This window comes from Notamacropus eugenii, chromosome 2 (assembly GCF_028372415.1).
Source record: "Notamacropus eugenii isolate mMacEug1 chromosome 2, mMacEug1.pri_v2, whole genome shotgun sequence".
Classification (NCBI taxonomy): Eukaryota; Metazoa; Chordata; class Mammalia; order Diprotodontia; family Macropodidae; genus Notamacropus; species Notamacropus eugenii.
Genome location: NC_092873.1, coordinates 163,928,519 through 163,947,121, shown reverse-complemented (window position 1 = coordinate 163,947,121; position 18,603 = coordinate 163,928,519). Strand labels below are relative to the sequence as shown.

Below are 18,603 nucleotides of genomic sequence, written 5' to 3'. Positions count from 1 at the left end.
AAATTGCCAATATAAAAAATGAAAGTGGAAAACTCGCTATAAATGAAGAAGAAATTATTGGAAACTATTTTGCCCAATTATATGCCAACCAAATTAATAACTAATATTAGTTAATATTTAAAGCAAATTCATAGTAGCAGAAGAAAAATAATGAACAACTCAATGTAAGAAAAAAATTGAGCAAGCCATAAAGAAACTTTCTAAAGGGAAAAAAAAAAACAACCAACCAAGCAGATTTACAAGTGGATTCCCTCTGGTATTACATAAATTGCTTATGAAAATAGGAAAAGGGATGCTAAACTCCTTATATGAAACAAATATAGTAGTGACACCTATACTAGAGAGAAACTAGAAAAAGAAAACTATAAACCAATATCCCAAATAAATAGCAATGGAAAATATTAAATACAATTTTAGCAAAACAGGTACAACAACATTTTTAAGGATTATATGCTATGGCCAGTTTACATTTATTAGCAATAATGTAGGATTAGTTCAATAATAGGGAAAACTATAAACATGACAGGCTATGTTAATAACAAAAACAATAAAAATCACATGATTTTATCAAGAAATGCAAAGATTTTTAACAATATTCAGCCCTCTTTTATATGGGGAAAAAAACCTTGAAAAGTATAAGAATTAATGGGATAGGGATTATATTTGTTATTTCATTGGTAGAGGAAACTCTCAGCTGAAGAAAGTCTTTCTACTAGTACAAGTCTGTACATTCTCCGCAATTTATAGACATGAAGAACTGCCTAGAGCACTGAAAAATTACATGAATTGCCGTAATGTCACACAGCCATTATGTGACAAAGTCAGGACTTGAACCCAGAGCTTGCTTACTTACAGATGAGGTGGTCTCCCTACTGACTACACAATGGTGCCAGTAGAAATAAATAAAATTGTTAAGATGGTAAATAATATCTAACTAAGAAAAAATGCTAGCCTTATCTGTAATGATTAGAAACACTACAGGCCTTTTATGTAAAATTAAGAATAAAGCAAGGATATTTATTGTCACTATAATTATTTTATATAGCTCCATAAGTGCATCTCTTAACAATAAGACAAAGAAATTAAAATGAGGGAATAAGCCTAGGCAAATAGAAAACAAACTTATTGCTTTTGTTACAAATGATATGATCATTTACTTAGATGACTGGAAGGTCAACAATTAATAATTTATGTAAAGTCATAATATAAAAATAAACCCACAAAAATTGTCAGCCTATTACCAACAACAACGAACAGGAAGAGATAAAAAAACCAATTCCATTCAAAATAACTGCTGAATAAATAAGATATCTTAAAATACTGACAACAGGATACACATGAGAATTATATGAATGCAACTCCATAAAATATTCTTATTATAGGAATAAAGACAAGTAAATTAACTGCAGAGTTATTAACTGCTTATGGTTAGGCTGTACCAATATAACAAAAGTGACAATGTCCTTTAAGATAATTTACAGATTCAGTGCCATATTGGTCAAAAAACCAAAGGCTTACTTTATAGAACTGAAAAATATAGCACAATTCTTTAGGAGTAGCAAACAGGAGTCTTAAGGGAAATAATGAAAAACAAGAGGGAAAGAAAAGATTTTAAAGACATCTCAAAACATACCACAAAGCAGTAATCATTAAAAACTATTTGGAACTGATTAAAAATTATAAGTTGATCAGTGTATTAGATTAGGTTCTCATGACCCAGAAGCAAATGAACATAGTAGCCTATTGTTGGATAAAGCTCAGAGACTCCAAATACTGAACTAATAACTTAAAATTCAACAGAAACTGCTGGGAAAGCCAGAAATCATAGACGTAAACCAGTATCTCACACTACACAATCACAAGCTCCAGTGGACACGCCAGGAAATAGTCTAAAACTAAAGTAGAGATGTAAGGAAGGGAATCCTTCTCACAACCGAAAAGATGAGAAGAGTCCTTGACAAACAAGGAACAATGAGGGTCAAAAAAGATAAAATAGACAATTTTATTGCACAGAATTCAAAAGGTTTTTGTACAAGTAAGATCAATGCAGTTAGAAGAAAAACAGTTAACTTCAGGAGTGGGATTCTTTGTAGCATAAAGGTCTAATATGCAAGACATATCGGAAATGCATTCAAATGTACAAGAGGAAGAACTATCATTGATTTATACATAAAGGGTCAAGGGACATGGGCAACATCTCAAAAGAAGAAAAGCATATTCAAGAATATGTATATTTTTAAATGCTCCAGATTACTAAGAAAAAGAGAAATGCACATTGCAATAACTAGCCTCATACCCAACTGTAGGATTTTGAGTGATGACAAAAAAATAGACATTGGCAGCTCTTCAAAGGGCTATGAAAAGACCACCACACTAACACAGCATTATCAAAGTTGAGAAGAGGTCCGAATGTTCCAGTTGCAGGGCAACATAATGCACTGAGCTTGGAAGTCACCAAACCTGAGTTCAGATCATGACTCTACGACTCGCTGCCTGTGTGACCTTTGGTAAGTCACTTGAACCTCTCTGGACCTCAGTTACCTCATCTCTAAGATGAGAAGGGTGGCCTAAAATACCTATTAGGTTCCTTCCCTAATTCCAACCTTACCTTTAAATTCATGATCTTTAAAATTGTGAAAACAATTTGGGACAATGCCCAAAATTTCACTAAACTGTGCATATCCTCACCCAGTGATACCACTGCTGGACAAAGAAAGGAAAAGGTCCTATCAAAAATACCTACAGTCACACGTTTTGTTTTACAAAGAACAGGGAACAAGTTTTGTGCCCATCAGCCGGGGGAATGGCTAACAAATGACAATATATGAATATAATGGGATAAAATTGTATTGAAATTATGACAGAAACAGGATCGAGAGAAACCTGGGAAGACCTGTATGAACTTATACAGAGTGAAGTGAATAGAACCAGGAAAACAGTTTATATAATGACTACAGCCTTGTAACGAAAAGCAACTAAAAACTTTAAGAATTATGATCAATGAAATGTCCAATTACAACTCCTGAGTACTAACGATGGATCTTGCTTGTTTCCCACTTTTCTTCGCAGAGATAGTCTGGAGGTGTCAAATAAGATGCATGTTTTCAGATGTAGCCAACTTGTTGACTTCTATGGGGAAAGCATTTCTTTTGCATGGAGGAGGAAGGTTAGGAGACTAGAAGGGGAAATGACAGTGATTTTAAAAATAAAAATGTATCCATTAATAACTTTTTAAAAAACAGAAAAGAATGAAAAGGAAGGCCGGAGAGAGACAAAGGTAAACAGGGCAGAATTGGAACTTCCGTGTTAAATTTGTATTATACAAAGAAACCCAAGCTGTACATAGTTGTGAAAAAAATTGTACATAACTTGTATATAATACACTAACATGGCAAGTCAAATGATAGGTCTTTTGGTGAAATAATTTGGCTCTGAACCATCAAAGCCACCAGTAAATTAGATGTTGTGTCTCTCAAAAAAGAAATTTTACTAGCAATTGTCTTTGATTAATTAATATCATCCTTTACCTGATTTGTAATCACACGTACAACTACTTTTTGAAATGTATCATGTTATTATAAACTGTATTCTCTGGTCAGGGAAATCCATGTGTTTAATATGCTCACTCAGAGTGTAACCTATTCTAAGTGATTATTTAATCCACATAGCTGACAGAAAACTGAGCTACTCCCCTGGGAGAAAGTATGGTTGAATAACCAGGACCACTGAGTGTCCAGAGAGGACCATATGTACAGCCTGAATTCTTTCCCTAATCTGGTAGGGGGCAGGACAGTGGACTGCTGTATATGGAGAGTTAATACACATCCCTGGCCCCAAACCATTGCTTCTGGCAGCCGCTGCAACAAATACGCAGGATTGCGCTCCCGTTCCTGACACTTTTAGAGTTTTACCCGATCCCTTACAGGCAAACAGCTCAGTTCATAGGGAATGTCATAGTTTCCCCAAGCCTGCTTGGTTTTTTTTCTTTCACAGTGATCAGGGTCAGTAGTGGAGCCTGTCAAAACAACTTTACACTGACTTTTCTGCTCTTCAAATTTCCGCTCTTTCTGCAACCTGTTCAAAGTGGATTTTTCTTCTCTTCTGGAGGCCTTCCATGGAGGCTTCCTTACAATCTATGTAGGACTACTGGTCTTTCTATTGGCTCTGATCTACTTATGGTCAGAGCTGCCAGGAATCACTATCAATAACATCAGCATGTATTATTTCGGTAACCTGGGTTTGTGGTAGTGCCCTTCCAATAACTGGACATGTCATCATGAGCCCACATAGAACTTATTTGCATTAACAGATCTCATGATTGAGAGCAGATGTTGCTAGTTCATAAGATCAGTCCTTTAGAAATTCTTTGTATTGTTCTATTGGATGACTTAGAGTACATTTTTCATTGAGAATATTTTTTGGTTCACGATTATAGCATCTTCCATCCGTAGGACATAACCAGTCCTATGAATCTGCACAGTGCATCATAGTAAAAAGAATCCAGGATTTGACACTGGAGGTGCTAGATTCACATCCTACCTCTGGTACTTATGGCTTGTGTCATTTTGTGCCATTGGACTTAAGTTCCTTCTTCTAGAAGCTGAGGGTCCTGCCCTAAATGATGGATGAGGCCCCCTTTTTGCCCTAAATCTGTGGTTGTATCATCTCTTCCTTTGGTATTCTTATACCAAACATCAGAAAATGGGTCCACGGGAGTATAGCTTTAAGGGAAATAACATTACAGGTTTTCTATGTTAGAGTACAATATTGTAATGATCTTTTGACAGCATCTTTGAAGTATCAGTCAGTGAGGAGGCATATACAGGATAACTTGGAGACAGTCAATGGAGGGAAGTTATAGTATTAAGGGGGAGTCAAGAAGGACTTCTTACATAGGTGGTACTTTAGCTGAGGCTTGAAGAAAGTTAAAAATGGAGATGAAGGAGGGGATTGTGGGAAAGGGGACATCCAGTGAAAATGACAGTCTGAGGACAGAAAGTCTTAGATTAGATGAGAAACAGCAAGAAGGCCAATGTCACTTGAGTACATGTAAGAGAATAAAGTGAAAGAAGCCTCGAAAGGTAGGAAGGAGCCAGATGATGTAGAGCTTAGAAGACTTTATATTTGATCCTGGAGGTGATAAGAAGCCACCAGAGTTTACTGAATTGGGGAAAAGGAGGATGATGTTGTCAAACCTGCAGTTTTGGGAGATTAATTTGACAGATGAATGAAGAATGAAATGGAGTGGGGAAGACAATGAAGGCAGGGAAACCAGCCAGAAGGCAGGGGGTGATAAAGGCTTGCACTGGATGATTGCAGTGTCAGGGGGAAGAAGGGGACATATACAATTGATGGTGATAAGGTAGAACTAATAGAATTTGCAGCTTATTGGATATGGAAGGTGAAAGAGAGTGAGGATTCAAGGGTGACACCTAGTTTTGTGCCTGGGTAACTGGGAAGATGGTGATGCTCTTGACAATAACAGGGAAGTTAGGAGGTGGGGGTTTTTGGGGGAAAGGTAACAAGTTCAGCTTTAGATATGTTGAGTCTGAAATATTTATGTGCCCCATCCAGTTTGGTACTGTCATGTCTGACTCTTTGCGACCCCATGGATCATAGCACCCCAGGCCTTTCTGTCTTCCACTATCTCTCAAAGTCTGTCCAAGATCATGTTCGTTGTTTCCATGGCACTGCCTATCCATCTCTTTCTCGGCCACCCCCTTTTCATTTTGCCCTCAATCTTTCCCAACATCAAGGTTTTTTCCTGTGAGTTTCATCTTTTCATTATATAGCCAAAGTATTTCAGCTTCAGCTTCAGTATTTGACCTTCCAGTGAATAGCTTGAATTAATTTCTTTGAGTTTGCCAGAACTCTCCACTGTGACCTATCTGTCTTGAGTAGCCCTGCATGGCATAATTCATGATTTCATTGAGCTACATAAACCCCTCCACCATGATAAGGCAGTGATCTGGAGAAAAGGTAGTAGAAGAGGGTACCATCTAGTTAGATATTTCCCAACAGAATGTTGAAGATGCAAGACTGAAGGTCAAGAGACAAGTTCAGTCTAGATAAATATGAAAATTATCTGCAGAGAGATGATAATCAATTCCGTGGAAGCTAATGAATATACCAAATAAAATAGTAGAGGGAGAAAAGGAGAGAGCACAAGACAATCTTGGGGTGTAGCCACAGTTAGTAGGCATGACCTGACTGAACATCAAGAAAGGGACACTGAGAGACAGCAGCCAGACAGGTAGAAGGAGAACCAGGAGAGAGCTGTCACAATAAGTCCTAGACAAAAGTATTATGGGGAAAAGGGTGAGCAACAGTGTTAGAAGCAGAAGAAAGGTCAAGAAGGATGACGAGTGAGAGACCATTGATCCCTGGTAACTTTCAAGAGAATAATTTTTTTAACTGAGAGAATGAAATTTAACTTTTTTGGTGTTGTTTAATTTGTATTTCCTAGCACTCATTCTCTAAGCCACAAAGACAAAAAAAGAAAAGATTTGCCAGGCTCTGAGATTCCCTACAATAGATAAAAATAATCCCTTGGTTTATTGTTTAATCTCAATTGTCAGTGAGATTAGTGATCCCCTTCAGTGTGGTTCATTAAAAGTAGTATTTGATACTTGTTGTTTCTTCTCTTTTTAAAAACCTTTCTGACTATAAACATCACAATTCTAAAAGTTCATGGCAATTACCTTTAGCACATATAGATAATAACAAGGACTCTTGTTCCATTCACACTTTTCCACACATTGAGATCTAAAGCTGTCATCTGTAGCTTCGGGAATGAGTAAAATCTTTGGGATGTGATTTTATCCTATACAGTCAGCTTGTGGTCTAAGTTTTGAGCCCTTACCTAATTTCTTGGTGTATAATTCATTTTCCAGTAAAATTTGGTGGAAGTCCATGATGGTGGTGGGTATGATGATGTATGTGTAGGTAGGCAGAAGATTAAGAGTCCTGCAAATCAGTAATGTCAACCATAAGAAAAACCAGTGTGTGGTCTTAAACCTAGGAGGTCAAGGTAACTCAGTAGTATCACCGGTATTCACTCAGGTTGGTACACTGAAAAAACTTACACACGATGGTCAGCCTCTCATCTAGCAATTCTACCCACTGTCCAAGGCACTGTGCTAGCTAGGAACATTGTGTAAAGACAAATTTTTTTGAAGTCCCTGCCTTCAAGGAGTTTACATTCTACTAAAGGGATTGTTGTTGTTCTTTAGTCATTTTCAATTACGTCCGACTCTTTATGACCCCATTTGGAGTTTTCTTGGCTAAGATACTAAAGGAGTTTGTCATTCCTTCTCCAGCTCATTTTACAGATGCAGAAACCAAGGCAAAGAGGGTTTAAAAATGACTTGTCCAGGGTCTCACAACTCATAAGTGTTTGAACCCGAATTTCAACTTAGGTCTTCCTGACTCCAAGCCCAGCAGTCTGATCCATCTAGCTTCCTGGTAGGGGAATACAGCATGTAAAGAGATAAGAACATAATATTATAATTAGAGGATTAGGAAGAGAGTGACAATAATTATGGGTATAAATGATAGCTTCCCATTGGAGATGCCATAGGAGCTGCGGATGATATGGAAGGAAATGGCTTAACTCTGGCCCTTCTGTTTGGTATGCCTGTTTCTTTTAAAGTTAGGAAAGTCCTGCCCAGTTTCAGATTGAGACAGAAGGATGAACTCCGTCTCACCTTCCCCCCACCACCACCACCACGGTGTTTTGTTTCCCTTGAAAATCTGAATGACACACAGTAGTTTAAAAAAATATTGGTGGGGGGTGAGTGGGAGGAGAGGAGATAGGAAAATGTTGATAACAAATAGGAAGACACAGGGGAACACCACAAGTCTGAAGAGTGTTTCTTTTTTCTTTTTCTTTCATTAGACTTGGGAGCAAGGCTTCTTTGAAGTTCTCTTTTTGGTATTAGATTTAGATATAGATAAAAATACCTCTACCTGTAGTTTTCTGGAGGAGGGCAAATAGAGCTCTGCTAGTCAAATCCCCATTAGCACTCCCAAGAAAGTCTTAGCTGAACTCAGCTTTGGGTGAAAGCATGCAAACAGCATTACTCAGGCCCAGAAGAACCTTCTAGAAACCTGATCATTTCATGTCTGATTTGACACAAAAGCTTCCCTGCCCGCTGTTTGCAGCTGGAGATCCATTCTTAAGATGTGTGACTGTTGCTGTAATTAAATACTATTTCCTTTTTCTCAACTAAAGAGTGCTAGCCCCGATGGCTTTTTCTTCTAAGTAAACTGAAGTTTGTATAAAAGGGAATTGCATGCAGATCATTACCTAAATCTGGGAAGTGAGGATTGACTTACAAGCAAATTAAATCTAATTCTTCAAATATCTTTTTAAACTTTCCCCGGGTTTCTCTAACAGTAAGTGTGAAGAAATGAAAAGGCAGTGCTTTCAGGCTTAGTGTAACGTCATGTATATCCTTACCCATATTCCCTAGAGAGAATTGTAGTGAACACATTGAAAGTTTTACTAAAAAGGAAAAAAAAGAAAACAGTTATTTGAAGGACTGTGTTTCACTCTCTTGCCATTTTAATGTGTTGCTAAAAGAGACAATCTGAAATGGGATGGAGAAATTGAGAAAATAGGGATAAGAAGTATTATCCTGAAGTCTGAACATTCAAAGACGTTGACTCATTTAGAATTGCCTGATTCAGTGGTCTCTGGTCTCTTTGTTTATTGCAGCCCTACATTGGACTACAATGAAGCTTTGCAACCTGAATTCATAAAACACCATTAAAATAGGATGGCCTTAATTTTTTTTAAATGATAAAATTGAAATATCTAAATTGTCATAGTACCAAAGTAACCTGTTAATTTGATTTTTTAAAATAATTGTTGAAAATTATATGTGTAGGAGCTGAGCATACACCCTAGCCCCAATTGGCAACCTACCCCAGGAAGAACTGTCACCTCAGCAGGCTGTATGGAGTTCATAGAGTTTCTAGTCTTTAGGAACTGAAGGACCCAATCACATGTAATAAGAATGATGCCTTACATGATGCATCTTATGTAAAATACCTTGGTCCCCAGGGGGCAGCGTCTACCATGCCCCTCATGCTTTTAGGGGAAGGATAGAGGCTGGATTGTTACTCACAAGCCCCCATCTAATATATTCCCCATTGATTATCAGTTAGTCATACTTAAGTAGCTTTTAGAAAGGTTTACTAGTTGGTGCAGTTATCAACAGTACAAAAACATCCCCCCAAAAATCTGTGACACATTCTTCCCTTATACATGCAAGGTCTCTAGGACCTGTAGGCTCAAGTTCAGAGGGAATGTTTCAAAAGGGTAATTCATTACTTCTCATAATTGGAAGCCCTTTTCTCCCTTCATGGAATCCTCATGAAACTCCCTGAGGTGTGTGTAGCTATTTTCTGGGTTCTCCAAATGTGTTCTGAAACTTCCTTTCCTCGTAGTGTCATTTGTCCTCAGCTCTTACTACAAACCTTGCTGTTAGCCATTGCTCTTCTAAGGATACTGCCACCTACTCTGAAGGGGGTCCCAATCTTCACACCCTTTGAAGTTCACAAGGTTGTCATCCAGTCAAGAGAAAGAGACAGGAACTTTCTCCTCGCCCTCTGTCCCCAAGCTATTCCTTCTTGAGATCTTGGCAGGGAATTACAGAACCCTAAGGGACTTTCTTGTTTTATTCAGCCCCCAAAGCACGTGACTGGTTTCCTTCAACCAACCAAAAGACATTTCCTATATGGTATCATCTTCTTTCATTCAGTTTGTACCTAATTTACACCTCAGGCTGATTGATTCAATAGAGATGTCCAGGCTTTCTTCACACCCAGTGTTATGTCCATGGCTGATTGACTCTGTAAATCAATCAAAGAGGCAATCTCACAGGTATCAGTGTGTAGAACATATTGTCCATTATATTAATTAGAGTTGAGAGGTATGGGACACCCTGTCCCTTACAGTCCTATGAATTCTATTTTAGAAACGTACAAACTAGAGCTCAAGGGGTGTGAAGCAACTTCCCTCATTTTCCCACAGCTTATTAATGATTGGGCTGAAATCCTAGGTCTGATTTTCAGTGCCCTTTCTACTATAATCATTATAAAATAGAGGTGTGTGTTCTATTATGTATGTGTGTATATATGTATGTATGTATGTATGTATGTGTGTATATATATATATACACTCACACATATGTACAAATATATAATATATATTCACTTCAACAAATGTTTATTAAATGTCTACCATGTACCAGGCACAGCATTGCCAAGCACCAGGGATACAAAAAGAAACAAAAGACAGTCTCTGTCTTCAAGGAATTTACACTCTAATACACATTCATAATATATTTACACACACAGATATTTCATAGGATCGTAGAGCTAAAGGCAGCTCGATGGCACCATGGATAGAGGGCCTGGAATCACTAAGAGTATTTATTTGTTGTCGTTCAGTCATGTCCAGCTCTTCATGACTCTGTTGGGGGTTTTCATGGCAAAGACTCTGGAGTGGTTTGCCATTTCCTTCTCCATCTCATTTTACAGAAGAGAAACTGAGGCAGCATGAAGTGACTTGCCTGGGGTCACATAGCTAGTTAGTGTTTGAGGCAAAATTTGAACTCGGGAAGAGGAGTCTTCCTGAATCCAGGACTGGAAATGGCCTTATCCAATGTGTGTGACCCCAGGTAAGTCTCTTAACTTCTGTCGACCTCAGTTTCTTCAACTATAAAATGGGGAATCATAAAACACCTATATCCCAGGGTTCTTGTGATGATCAAATGACATACTTGTGAAGACCTTCTTAGCAGTGCCCAGCACATTCTAGGCACTTAATAGAAAAGTTTGTTTACTCCCTTCCTTACTTCCTAGAGCTTGTTGGACCTTCAGGGCCTTCTCATCCAACCCTCTCTCTTCACAGATGAGGAAACTGTGAATCCCAGATGGGTTAAGTAAAGTCACATGGATAGTAAGTGGCAGAGGGAGAAGACGAGTCTTTTTCCTCTATAATGATTTTGCTTATGTATAATATACATACAGGAATTGAATTGTAGATATCAAAAGACTATTAACCTGTGGGTGGTTTCTTTTCAAACCCAACTTTAAATAAGATTGTTACCCATGGCTAAAACTAGTAGTCTAAGACTAGTCAGGAGATAAAGCAGAGCTCCCAATTTCATCTTGATATAATGTTTACACTAATTTGACTGTTTTGTATAACATATAGTCTGACCCCCTCTTCTCAAGGACGAGTCCATTTTTAGAAAAGCTATACATACAAATAGAAAACAAATACAAAAAGGGCAAAAGAAAGCAACCATAGATTTTCCTTTAAAATTCCTTTTAACAGGCCTGTAGAGTGTCTTAAATGGCAAAAAATGGGAGGTATCTCTCCTACAGAGTATAGGACCAGTTTTGAAAAGTAGACATCCCATTTCTTGCATCTACTCATCACATGCATCTTTGGTGACCCAGTTCTAGATACAGACTAAGTTAGGATGGTATTGCCTCCTGCTGCAATCCAGATCCAACAAACAGGACTTCTAACTTAATCTCAGGTTTCTATCCAAGTTAAGCTAATGTATTGAGCACCATGTCTCTGCTGGGTTATCTAGTCCTTCTCCATACTAGAGTGATAAGAGTTCCTTAGATCAAAAAAGCCATCCTTTGGCAGCCATGCTTCTGGCCATGAAGGAATAGTGATGTACATCAGTAGAAGAATTACTCACACCATTAAAGTCACCTGCCCTTTGAAGTAAAGCAAAAAGGAAAAAGTAAGGATCCATAACCTGATTTCTTATCCCAGGATCATTGTGGCCTATGTTTATGACTTTCTTCAAGGTAGAAAGGTAGTGGAAATCTGGGCCTAGAGAATGGGGTGATGTCAGTTTCAGAGAATGGTACCCTGCAGGACACAAAGGCAAGAAGGGTGAGACTGTACACATAGTGAAGGAGACCAGACTTGGAGATGGGAAGCTGAGTCTGAATCTCTCTACTGACACTAATGGTATGACCATGACTTCTCTATTTAGTGAGCCTCACTTTCCTCAACTGTAAAGTGAGCTGGAGAAGGAACTGGCAAACCACTCCAGTATCCTTGCCAAGAAAATGGGGTCACAATGATTTAGCCATGATTGAAACAAATGAACAACAAAATCTCTGAGGTGGAATGGTACCTAACAGGTCAGCTAATCCAACCTGTGCTGGAACAGGCATCCTCTCATTTCCAGGAAGTCCAATCCTCATCCCTAGAGAGAAAAAAAAGGATCCCTGGCAAACAAGTACTGGGATGGAATTAGCAAATTGCTGCTTGAAGGCAAGGATCCAGGTCTCCCAATTCCCAGTTCAGTGCCTATTCTGCGTGCTGCCTCTCTAGTCATTGAGTGTCTCTGAGTTTTCTCATCTTCCCTACCTATTTCACAGGGTTGTTATGAGGCAGAGATGGAGAAGATGTGAACGCAAAATGTAAATGTAATCGTCTTATTGCTGTAGATGGTTTATATTTTTTAGCCTAAGTGATATTTTTCTTCTTTGATATTCAGTGACTTTGAAGGGAAGGAGTTTTTCTCGAATGACACATTTCTTATTTTGGTAACATGCCTCGTTCACAGATTGTAGTTCAGCAGTGAAGCTGAGTGGGTTTATTCCAAGCATGTTTTTTTTAGATGAGAGAATCCAGGATTCTAGCTGGTCTTATAAATGCTGGTTGTGCAGTTTGGGTATGAGGGTATCTGGTGTGGGATTTTTTTCCATTTTGGAAATTGATTGGATCCTTCTGAAGAGTCAAAGAAATCATTTTCTCAGAGACAGAGAAGAGGGAGAGAGAGAGAAAGAGCATTTCCTCTTGTCTTGCCGTGTTTCTTGCCCACTATCTATCATCATAGTATCATTTATTAGACTTTATAATATAGAGCATCTCTATACACATCTCATTGGAGTCTTACATGAGGCCTTTTAGAAAAGTACTACAAATAATATCACCCTCATTTTAAAGAGAGGGAAAGTAAGGCTTCTGAAGGAGTGGCATCTTCTCCTAGTCATGTGTGAAAGGCATGATTTGAACTCAAGGCCCCCTAACTGCAAATCTTGTCCTCTACCTAAGCTGCTTCATGAGTTTCTGTAAAGCCTGAAATCTTTTGCTGTCATTATCATCATCAATTTCATTTGTAATGTATGTCACAATCAAACAAGAACATTAGACTGTATTCTATAGGAGAGGAATTTGGTAGCAAGTTACAAGAAAATGCTATATTGGTTTCCCAGAAACACCATAAATTAAAGGGAACAATCCAACTCCTTGATGCATTTTTGGCTTTGGCTTCAAGGCTTTTAAGGCTTTAAACCTTTTGGTTGTAAATAGCTCTTCCTTCAAAGTGTAGTTGATAGAGAAAGTTTATTTTACTCATTTCCTATTTTCTTAAACCCTCTTCCTTCTTTGTCTCTTCAGAAATTAAACCAAATAGGTCATGTAAAGTGAGAAAGATACGAGAGAGACAGAGATAGAGACAGAGGAGTGGGGAGAGACAGACAGAGGAGAGCACCAAGTGCATTTGTGCTACTTGTAGGAAAATTCTCAGCTGTTATTTTAGGTCATAAAAATCCTGATGCCCCATTTTCCATCCAATGATCTAGGTCTATAGAAATAAAAAAAAAAAAAACAAGAGTTTAATAACTGTGGGTAGAAATTTAACATATGGGCCATGGTCCACACTTTCTTAGTGATGGTTATCAATTATCTCTTCCAAGAAGAGTTTAGTATTTAGAGAAAAAAACAATTTTGAGGTTTACGCAGGTTTTAGGAGGCCATGTGGGGGAAGCGCTGTCACCTTAGGCAATTCAGTTCACTTAAGTACCATTAAATAAGAATGACATTTGCCCCACTCTCTGTCTAGAAGGAAGGTATGAAACAAGCATCCTTTAAGTGCTTACTGTGTACCAGGCGCCTAAGCTTGTAAGGTTGTCTCGAGGAGCAAACGAAGCTATGTATGTTAAAGCACTTTGTGAGCCGTAGAGCTCCGTATCTGTGTAGAAGTTTATATTTATATTTGTGGGCTATTATTATTTCTCTGTCACATGTCCTTTTTAAAAAATCCCCTTAAACAGCAATAATTTCAGCTTTCATCCTTTTGTTCAAAGACCGGCAAAGACTTCCTTGTGTCAGCACATAGTCTTTTCAATTAGTTTTACCACAAACTAGAATGGCTTTAAAAAAAAGAATTAGATTTGCTTCTCCTTGTAGACTCCCTGAATTATGGTGACAGAACAATGTAAAGGTTGAGGCTGGGGACTTATAGCCAAACTCACAGTTATCATGGCAACCATGGGAGAAGACTAGAATAGATCATTGAAATTCACAGACAATTCTAAACCTCATTAAGGTGTGAAGGGAACTGATGAGTCAATACTTCCAGCATTCTCCCCACCAGACCTTTTACCAGAGCTGCTAACATGTAGCAAGGTTGTCTGATTAGATTTCTTATTCATTTTCCCCCTTTTTCTGCCTTTCTGCTGGATAGGCTAATGAGGAGGGAAATGACCGAGAAGCAAGAGCACTTTTTTTTTTAAAGGAGGGAAATAAAATGCTTGCTGGGCTAGAAGCAGCCTATGAATAAACAGAAGGTGATTATATTTCTTTTGATAATGATGTGGGATCTTTACAGTCTTTCCATTCCCACCCCCTGCACATCTCTTGTCCCTGTTTTCTTCACTTATTTCCACAACTACCCCAGATCAGACTCTCCTCACCTCTCCCCAAGACTTGTGATAGCCTCCTAATTGGCCTTCATATTTCCCCAATCAAATCTATCCTTCACACAGATGCCAAAGTGATATCCTTAACATGAATATCTGAATATGTCACTTCTCCCGTCCAAGATGCATCATTGGCTCCACATTGTCACTAGAATAGAGTAAAAAAACCTCTGTTTAGCATTTAGAAGCCTTGACGTTCTGATTCCAGCTTTTCTTGGCAGGTTGAAGACACATTACTTCCTTCATGCATTCTTTACTTCAGGCAGACCTGCTTACTAACTGTTCCTAACGTCCAACATTTCAACATTTGAACAGTCTGTGCCCCATGGCTAAAGTGATCAAAAATCCTATACTTAGGTAATCTGTGAAGAGGTATTCCCCTTCACTGCTTCCCAGAGGGCAGGAATTGTCTCACTTTTGTTTTTGTGTCCTCACTATCTGGCGCATAATAAATACTTAACAAATGCTAATTGATTGGATGTTTGATTTGTATCTTCCCCTACGGTTCCTGTAGCTGTTGTTGAGTCATCTCAGTAGTGTGTCTGACTCTCCATGACCCCATTTGGAGTTTTCTTAGCCAAGATACTGGAAGTGGTTTGCCATTTCTTTCTCCAACTCATTTTACAGATGAGGAAACTGAGGGAAATAGGGTTAAGTGACTTGCCCAGGGTCACACAGTAAGTGTCTAAAATCAGATTTGAACTCAGGTCTTCCTGACTCCAGATTCAGCCCCTCTCTCCACCGTATTGCCTAGCTGCCCCATTCTACAAATAGTAGGTGCTTAAAACATCTGTGAGCTTGAATAAAAGATCCCTGTCATGGCCATTTTTCTGCCTCCTCTTCCTTTCTTCTGTAAAGAAATTTGGTAAGCAAGTAGTGTCAGTCAGTGATGTATGTCCATGTTTGGCTTCTTCTGACTTAGGAGGTGATTCAATGTACACATTTTGTAAAGGGCACCATGACTTGATAGGAGATTTACATTACTCCTATTTCTCTTTGACCCATCCTCAGTTACTTTGGAGCTGTTCACCATCTTCTCTGTGAAAGTCCCTCACACATAATAAAATCTCAATAATATGGACCTTTCAAGTTAGGATATTCTGATAATTTGGGGAGGGGGGGTCTTAAGCCTTAAATACTTTAGCTCTATTTGTTTGTTAAACAATTCAGTGACATAAATGAAACTTTTTATAACTTTATGCCTTGTCTAGAGAACAGACTTGTGAAGTACTTTAGAAATCACTATTTTATGTGTAGATATTTGAATTATCAAGTAGCATAAGTAGCCAGTACTGAGGCTGGTGTGTTGATGAACTAAATACAAATAAGTTTTTATTGTATTTTATATACAAGTAGGCCTTGACCAACAATGCCCATCGTGTGTATGTGGGAGGGAGAGAGAGAATGTGTGTGTGTGTGTGTGTGTGTGTGTGTGTGTGTGTGTGTGTGTGTGTGTGTGAGAGAGAGAGAGAGAGAGACAGAGAGACAGATACGCACATGCATATCTTTTTTGGACAAACAGTTGCCAGGGAATAACTATCCCAGCCACATAGCTCCAGGAACTCACCTTCCTGCCTCACCTCAATTCATAGCATTTCCCTGTTTCATTCTGGGACAAAACCCCAGAACTGGCAGAATTAACCCTAGAGCTTCCTCTGGACAGTAGATAAATTTCACTTGAGCTTTTTTTAAATACTCAGAGACTCACCTGTATCACCTTTGTGTCTTTTGTCTTTTCCTAGGCATGCCAAGTGAAGGAGGACAGGGAATAACTTTTTCAAGATGTAGTGGTTCTCTGTATCTTATTGTTAACAAATCTGAAAAACCTTAGAAAACCCCAGGGGACTTGTATGGTTGTTTCAGTTATAGGGGAAAAACTCTAAGACATTTTTTTGGTCTCTAGGGTTCCCAGAAGAGAAGGTTAGCTTAGGGGAATAGAGGACAGCAAAGAGGGAAGTAGATGAGTCCAATGACAGTGACCAGGTAAAGGAAAGAAAGGAGCCAATCTGGGAGTCACACCAAGTCATACTAATAAGGCTAAGAAGCCCTGGTCCTTGCTCCTGAAGACACCATCCTGGAAAGCCTGCAGCCCTTGCACCCATTTTGCTGGAACCTCTGTGGATCACTTGCAGTGGAGAGAGACTTTTACCTGACAGCGCAAGTCAGAAATCTGAATACATTTTTTCCCAAGAAATATTCTTCACATGGCACTTAGGTTCTACAGTACTGTTAGTATAATTCTGTATTTATTATTGCTAGTACTGCCATTGTTGATAATTCACATAGGTTTATATGGAGTTTTATGGTTTATAACTTTGTAGCCTGAATAGAAGCTGAGAGGATGAAATTTAGAATGAGAGCTCATCTAAGCCAACTCTCTTACAGATGAAGAAACTGAGGTTTAGAAAAGTTAGGAAATGATTTGGCCAAAGTCATAAGGTTAATTATGTTGAAGAATGGGATCTCAAGTCTAAGTCTTCTGAACCCAAGTCCAATCATCTTTATAACATTACCTATTATTTTCCTAACCCTAGACTACAGATTCACAGTAATTAATAGTGACTTTTTTTTTTACCAAATCTACAAAATGCACCCTAAACATATGCCCCTATTTTCCAACCTCCATGCCTTTGTTCATTCTTTTTCCTCAATGCCAAATGACTTTCCTCGAACATCTCTTCCTATTGAAATCCAAATGCCCTCTTCCTTGAAGCACGTTTTGGTTCCCTTTATGGGAAGTTATCCTTTTTTCTTTCTTTCATCACACTTTATTCATACCTCTCATGTAATTTTGTATGATAGTTCACTTATGCAGTAACATCTCTTCCTGTCTTTCCCCCCTGTTTTCCATGTCCATAAACTTTCCAAGTGAGCCCATGAGAGCCATTGCCCTCATGATTTAAGGATGGAGTTGTCCAAGGTGAAAAGACTTAGACATTTTCAGTTCCATGGAAGGATCTGGAAATATCTCTTTGTTCCATCCCTATAGCACTTAGCTCCATCTTGAAAAATAGCAGTCCCTCAATGTTTGTTGAATTTAATAAGGTCTTGCTTTTTAGCTCTTTATTGTCTTTTTTGAGAAGCAGCATGGCCTAGTGGATAGAGGGCTGACCTTGAAATCAGAAAGAGGTGAAGTTCAAGTACAGACTATGAAAACAATCTGACTGTATGACCCTGGGCAAATTTCTCAACCTCTCAAGGCTAGTCAGCTCTCTAAGACTATAAGTTGCAGAGCAGTTGCTGATTGAAGAGAGTTTCTTCACTGGGAGTTCCCTAAATCAATAAAATCACAAGTTCAGTATGATTATCATCTTTAGCCTGCCTTACTGGACAAAACTTAGTGTTCAGCTCTCTGTATAAAGAATTTAACATAGAACAAGTCTAACCAGACTTGTTTTCTTTTCTTTTTCTATATTACAGGAAAACATTCTTCTAGAATAAACTTGAAGCTGGGCTCAGATTTTGTTGGTGAGGAAACTAAGACCCAGAAAGATTTAAGTTATGTATTTAAAATCACATAAATAGTAAGTGGCAGAGGCAGGATTTGAACCCAGGTCCTCTGATTCCAAGTCCATTACTCATTATTTTACTCAGTTTAATTTATAAATACTACATGAGTATAATTATCTGAATTTTAATTATCTTGATTTCCATTACCATTAAGTAATTAAGTTGAGGAAGGCAGAAAGTCTTGCCAACTTGCACTTGGCTATGCTCTGGAACTTTTCAAGATGGAAGAGCAGGGAACAAATTCAAGCAGTCAAACTCTTTAAAGAAATTTAAGTTAAACTTGACAATATTAGAATAGAATAAAAAGGATGTCATTAAAAATGAAGGGTTGTAATTTTTAGT

General features: G+C 38.3%; 1 protein-coding gene across 4 annotated transcripts in view; it reads left to right on the top strand.

Moving 5' to 3' along the window:
• The window catches only part of BACH2 (BTB domain and CNC homolog 2), a 400,583-nt gene that overhangs the window by 210,225 nt on the left and 171,755 nt on the right, over positions 1–18,603 (top strand). The gene's annotated exons all lie outside the window — the stretch shown is intronic.